We start from the raw sequence: 6,836 nt of genomic DNA, 5'->3' as shown, positions 1-6,836 counted from the left end.
AATTCCCTTTGAAAAGGCACACGAGGCTCCTCTGGTGTGTTCAGAGATTTCCATTGGCTTTTCCTCCCTTTCGCACACGAGCAGCTGATGAAGACGCTCGAGACAAAGGTGAGTTTTGTCTGTCTTGAGAGCAAAGGATTTGGCTCCCTCCTGTGGGCACCGGAGTTGGGAATCTCCCAAAACCTCGGATTAAATGGGGCAATGACAGGAGGCGATGCTGCAGCTGAACCCACCCTCCCCTGGCACAGCCCGGGGCTCACGTGGCCAACGAGGCTTTTCCTAAACTCAGGGATTGGCAGCAATGCCATAAAAACGTGCCGGTGGCACATGGCAGTGTTGGAACGAGGGGAATTGCAGGGATGGACAAAGCCCATCAAATCTTGCTGCTCCAGTTGCATGGGCAGGGACACCTTCCAGTAGCCCAGGTTGTTCCAACCCAGCCTTGGACACTTCCAGGGATCCAGGGGCAGCCACAGATGCTCTGGGCAACCTGTGCCAGGGCCTCCCCACCCTCACAGCCAAGAATTCCTTCCCAACATCCCATCTATCCCTGCCCTCTGGCAGTGGGAAGCCATTCTCTGTGTCCTGGCACTCCAGGCCCTTTTCCAAAGTCTCTCTCCATCTTTCTTTCAGGCTCCCTTGAGATCCTGGCAGGCCACAATTAAGTCACCCCAAAGCTTCTCTTCTCCAGGCTGAACAATCCCAGTTCTCCAGCCTTCCCTCCCAGCAGAGCTGCTCCAGCCCTCTGATCCCCTTGGTGCTCCAGCAGCTCCACGTCCGTCCCACGAGGGCCACACTGCTCCATCCTTACTTTCTAGTGCCTGTATCAGACCCCCAGGGATACAATTCCCAAGCCTGTTCTCCCTGAAACCAGAAGCCAGGAGGTTTCACACAACCCCACAAGTGGCAGATCTGTGCTTCCCTTCCAGGATACATCCCTATAAATGACCAGCAGCCAGAATTACATCTATTTTTCACACAGAGCCATAAAGAGTCATTTAAGATGAACTGAAAAAGGTTATAAAAATGCCAGTCTGGGAACACTGATCTCCTGCAGGTTCTTTTTGAGGAGATCGTGTTCTCCTCCCTCAAACCGGTGTCTGGGGGAGGAGGGAACAGAGTGAATACGAAATGAAAACATCCTTGCTCCAGATGTGGCAGCGGCAGCTTCCAGTTCCTGCTGGAAACAGAAGCTATTTTGGACCCTCATTCCTTATTTATGGCATTTATTATTTATTGCCTTTCCCTGGCAGGTGAGGGGCCGGCAGAGCGTCCTCTCCCAGCGCAGCTCCCCCGGCGAGCTCTGGATGGCAGCAGCGCACAGCTGCACAATTCCAGGTGGGAATTCCCATCCCTGCCTCGGCCCCGGGACAGGTATCCCAGCACAGGGACAACCGGGGGGCACAGCTTGGCCCTGCTCCTGCCCTTCCCGAGGGGTTTGATGCCTCCTGGAAACCCTTTCTGGCGTTTTCCAGCCACTTCTAAACCGCCAAGTTCCAACAAGTCTCACCTTCTCCCCGAGTCTCACCACGTCACCTGTCCCCAAGCTACCAAATAAAACTGAGCACTAAAACAGAATAACAGAATCCTTTGGGCTGGAAAAGGCCTTTGAGAGCTTTGTGCCATAATCACACACTAATTGCTCCAAGGGGGTTTTCTCTGCCTTAATATCCTCCATTCCTCGGGGCAGTTGAACCAAGTATGACTAAATAATTTGATTTTAAGTGTGATTTCCACACAGGTTTTTCAAACTGAGCTCAACAGCTGTTTCAGGGAGGGTTTATGGACCATGGGATTATCAGTAATCAGTAACTGATACAGCTCTAGTCGCCAGGTAATAAAGGCTGAGTAAGAAATGAAATAACAGTGAGGATCCAATGAGGACCCACTCCTGTGACACTGGGAGAGGTTTCTATCAAAGTTCTCCAAAACTGGGCTCCCATTTATCTCTGGGGCCCTGGCACAGGTTGCCCAGAGAAGCTGTGGCTGCCCCAACCCTGGAAGTGTCCAAGGCCAGGTTGGAGCAAGGTGAGACAGTGGAAGGTGTCCCTGCCCATGGCAGGGGGTGACACTGGATGAGCTTTAATATCCCTTCCCACCCAAACCATCCTGGGATTCTGGGATTCTGGGATTTGAGGTAAAACCCACCCTGAACAAAACTATTTGAATTTGGAAATTTCCGTTTCTTTGCTGAAGTTGGAAGCTTTTATGAAGTGATCAAACCCCTGCCCTTGGTGAACGAATCCCTCCCTCTGTGCTTCAAACACCTCACTGAGAAGTGACCTTTGAAGAGCATCTCAAACCTTCCTCGCTGCTGTGAAAGCAGGAGCAGACTGGGAAGCTGAGAAGAAACTTCTCTGCCATCAGACATTTGCCATCAGGCCCTGACATTTGAGTTCCCAAATGCTGTTCTCTCCGAGATGTCCCAGCCAGGGGGGCCGGAAGGAACCCCCGTCCTCGGACGGTTTCATGTTGGTTTTTAACGGAACTGATTCACTTCTCTCCAAACCTGAGGGCACAAATATCACTTTCAGTGACTCATCCCCGAGCAGAGGAAATGCTACTCCAGCCCTGAGGAGGTGCTGTCACCTTCTGCTGCTCAGAGTTTTACAGATAATGCTCGAAAGTCTCACGAAAAGCTTTTTGAAATAATCTCTCTTTCGTCTTCCTTCCTCCCACATCCTTCCTCTCTCCCTGCTGCTCTATTTTTAGCCTTTCCTGGTGCTCCCTGGTGCTCTGTTCTTTCATCCTTGCAGTAGGTAACGCTTGTAGAGTTTAGTGCTGGGAAATTTGCAGCAGGTGAGGGCGAGACGTGCACGGAAATCTGTGAAAGCACCGGGAAAAAATATGAAGGAAGAGCCAAAAACCTGGAATCTGTTGGGAATTACGGGGACAACCGAGCACAGTTATGCTGGCAAACACCAGGAGTGGCATCTCCTGCATCAAGAGCATGGCACAGATGAATTGACAGGTGGACAGGAGGATGACAAGAAAGGGGGTTGTACATCCTGTACCTTTTTCCTGCCACCCCGACAGGAAAACGGGCTGTGCCGTAAGACCCGAAATGAGGAAACAAGACCCCGTTGCCCAAGATGCAGGGAGGGCAAAGCAAACAAGGTTCTGACTTCAAAAGGAGTTCTTCAAACCCCAATTCCTTGTCAGCATCCAAGGGGAACACAGCAGGTGCCCCTGGTCCTCCATGTCCCCACCACCAGGAGAGATCCTGCCCAGGCTCCCGGGACAGGGACACCCGGCAGGGCTTGAGCCCCCAGGGCGTGGGAATGTGAGCAGGTAAACACAACTCAGAGAGGTGAAATCCTTCCCCCTCCACAGGGTCTTCCAGCCAATGCCTCAGCCACGAATTCCTGCCCACTTGTTTGGACTGAGGGCTTTGATGACGCAGGTTTGGAGTCAGCGGCTCGGAACAGCCCGAGGAATTAGTCAGCAACGTGAAACCTGGCACAGGACGCAGCCCAACACGCTGCTCAGCAATAAATCCTTATCTAAAGCACTTTTTAAAAATGTCTAGAGCCATAGAAACCTCGAGACTGGCTTTGTTCATCCTCTTTAATCACCTCTGCACTTACTCTCCGCTGTTGCTGTGGCTTAGCCTGTGCTGGTGCATGTCGAGCAAAATCACAGATGGAAGGGAAGTTTTATCTCGAGCACTTTTGCAGCCTCAAAATATTTGGAAGGGTAAATTTCAGCTCTGCAAAACCCGCTCCCTGAAGTGCTTGGGCAGCACTGAAATTCCCAAATTACACCAAGTTTCTGAGGGTATTTTGAGCAGTGTGGCGTGACTAAGAAGCCTAAAATCCTGCTGTCACTCTGGGGAGAGAGAAGGGTGATTTGAGCTCTGAATCAGCCAGAAATGTTCCCCTTCTTCCCTGTCCCAGTCAGCACAACTTGGCTTGTCCTCCCTTGGCATTTAAGGTCTGTGCTCCCACGGGCACTTTGAAAAACCTGAGCCTAAAAACCTCCCTGAGGTGTTTGAGCCAACGCAGCAGAGTCCAGGCAGAGACTTTTATGCCACTTTTAATCTCCTCAGCTTGGGAACCAGAAGCACAGGGAGACTGGAGAAAGATCTCTGTTGATCTTTGCTCCCAAATCCACGTTATCAGCTCAGGGAACAGCTTTGCTCTTCCATTTCCCACCTTGTAAAACAGATTTAATGATATTTGTGCAGCTTTTCGAAACTCTTGTGCAATCAATGCCTTACTAAACTGCTAATTGGAGAAGCTCAGCCTGAGGGTTCTGGTGACACAGCAGAAATTTAAATGTCAGAAAAAAAAAAAATGTTTTCAGTGTCTCTAAAAGCTGCACCCTGGTAACAAAGGCTCCCATTTAGAGTCTGCTGGGTAAAACACCCAGTTCAGCTCCTTGCTCTTGGTTAAAAATCGTGGTCCTGTGAGGGAGAAGTTCAGAAATTCTCACAGAAAGTTATCACAGGACAAGGGATTAAACACACAACCCTGAACAGGAGAAAAATGCTATTTTTTTTTTTTTTTTTTTTGGTCCTAGAAATGAGATTTTCCTGGTTCAGGCTGATAAATCCCCCCTCTTTGGGCACATGTCCCTGAGCACCTCCGAGCACTGGTGTGTTCCTGTCCACAAGTCCCCAAAGCTCCTGACACCTCAGCTCCTGGGCCAGGATGGCAGTGGCTGTTAACAAGGCACAGAAAAGGCAAAAATTACTGCAATTCATATCAAAAAGCTCAGCTGAGGTGAGAATCAGAGCCCCGTGAGAAGGAGGGAGGGAGCAAACCTGCCCTCGTGTGCACCTGAGTCCCGTGGGAGCAAAGAGGTGCAAGGAAACATTCAGGAAATGCATCCCAGCCAGAAGAAAAATGGATTTGGAAGGGCAAAGCTGCCTTATTTTTCCAGGACCTGCTGTTCCCGTGCAGGCAGGTGTGCCCCTGGCAGGATTTGTGAGGACAAGCAGCCAGCACAGAGCCCAGGCTGGAACAAGGAGCTCTTTAATGCCCTTACCCTCATCCCGCCTGTTACCCGAAGGTTTGGAAGCATAAAATCACCAGGTTTAATTTCAAAAAGTTTAAAATTGAAGATTTTAACAAAAAGGTAAATTTTAAGAGAGATAAAAGAATGACAGATACGACCCCTCTGACCTCAATATTTCCTTTCAAAGGAAGCAGGAGCCTAATGAGACTCTAAAAAGTGGGGAAATAACGATGATGTGGCAGAGAAATCAAAGCCTAAATTTTTGGCAAGTGCTGACATGGTGGCAAGTTGCTTTCATGGCATCCCCTGACAGCAGAGATTGTCTGAGCTGGGCTAAATAGATTTCAAACTATTTAAGGCAGCAGTCTCCTCAGGATCAGGTTGGCTCCAATTCACCCAGGGACAGCTGAGGAGATATTGTAAGTTGTGTTCCATGCCTGGAATCACTTCCCATCAAATCTCGTTCAGGCAGAGCAATTTACTGGATGAATTGCAGGACAAACAGAGGTGTTTGGATAAGCTTTGTCTTGGCAGTTGTCTAAGTGACCTGGCTCTCCATTCTCCCATCAGAGCCTGCCATTCCAAGGGTTTTTTTCCAGGGAGAACTGCCTGTAAGTCCTACCTGCAGTGGAGGAGAGGTTTCTAGAACAACTCCAGGTCTGGGGAGCTCCATGTCCTGCCTGTCCACTGTCCCAGGCCAGGGACTGGTGGGACTGGTGGAACTGGTGCCTGCTGGTCCACCCCGTGCTGGTGGGCAGGGATGGCCTCACAGGTCCTGCTGGAGCATCCCTTGGGATGCCAAATCCAGCTGCACAGGGTGGAGAGTGGATGGAAACCATCAATAAAGCAAAACCTGCCGTGGTCTGAGGTGATATTTAGGCCAGGTTGGGTGGGACATTGAGCAACCTGGTCTGGTGGGACCAGGGGATGATCTTTAAAGTCCCTCCCAACCCAAACTGTTCCAGGATTCTGTGATTCTGTGATAGTTCTGCCCTAAGCTGCATAAAAAAGGACCAGGATCCCACTCCAGGGATGTTCCTGCTTTGTTTCTGGGATGCACTGCCACGGACTCACCACAAAGTTTCCTCACCACCGTCGCACAAAAGCTTTTGTTGGAATTTTCCAGCCCTTCATGGAGACCCTGAACACACACAGCACTTTGCATTGTTCATTCAAGCTCCCATTCTCCTAAGAAGGGGGGTTTTCCTTCCCTCAGGATAAAGGTGGGGGTGCCAGGGGACAAGATTATCCACGGGGTGACACCAACAAAAAGCACATTATGTGAGATTAAAAAGAGATGCCTTTGCCCTGGGCTCTTCCCCCTGTTCTTGTGTGGTCAGAGGACAAGGACAGAGAGAAATCAACCCTTAATTCAGGTTGGAATTGTTCCCTCGAAGCAGAAACGTCCTGAGAGCTCTGGTTTGATCCCCACAGACACTTCTGCAGGTGCTTTTTTTCTACAGCCACCTGAGGAGGTTGGAGCCAGGGGAGGTTCAGGCTCTGCTCCCAGAAAGAAGGGGCAGGACAAGGGGAAACGGCCTCAGGTTGCACCAGGGGAGGTTCAGGTTGGATATTATGGAAAATTCCTTCACTGCAGGAGGGGTCAGTGGTGGGGTCACCAGCCCTGGTGTCCAAAGCACCAGCAGATGTGACACTTCATGTCATGGGTCAGTGGGATGGTGGGATTTCATCAAAGGGTGGACTTAATGACCTTGGAAGTCTTTTCCAACCTTTATGACTCTGTGACATCCAACCAAACTCCTTCTCTCAGCAGGAACTAAAAATCCTCCAAAGAGTAGAAACCAGAGGCTTTTAGAGAACTCTGGGGACTAAAAATCCTCCCAAGAGTAGAAACCAGAGGCTTTTAGAGAACTCTG

This window comes from Lepidothrix coronata, unplaced genomic scaffold, assembly GCF_001604755.1.
Source record: "Lepidothrix coronata isolate B3197 unplaced genomic scaffold, Lepidothrix_coronata-1.0 Scaffold137, whole genome shotgun sequence".
NCBI classification, from domain to species: Eukaryota; Metazoa; Chordata; class Aves; order Passeriformes; family Pipridae; genus Lepidothrix; species Lepidothrix coronata.
The sequence above is the reverse complement of the archived record's forward strand: the minus strand, read 5'-3'. Positions refer to the sequence as shown.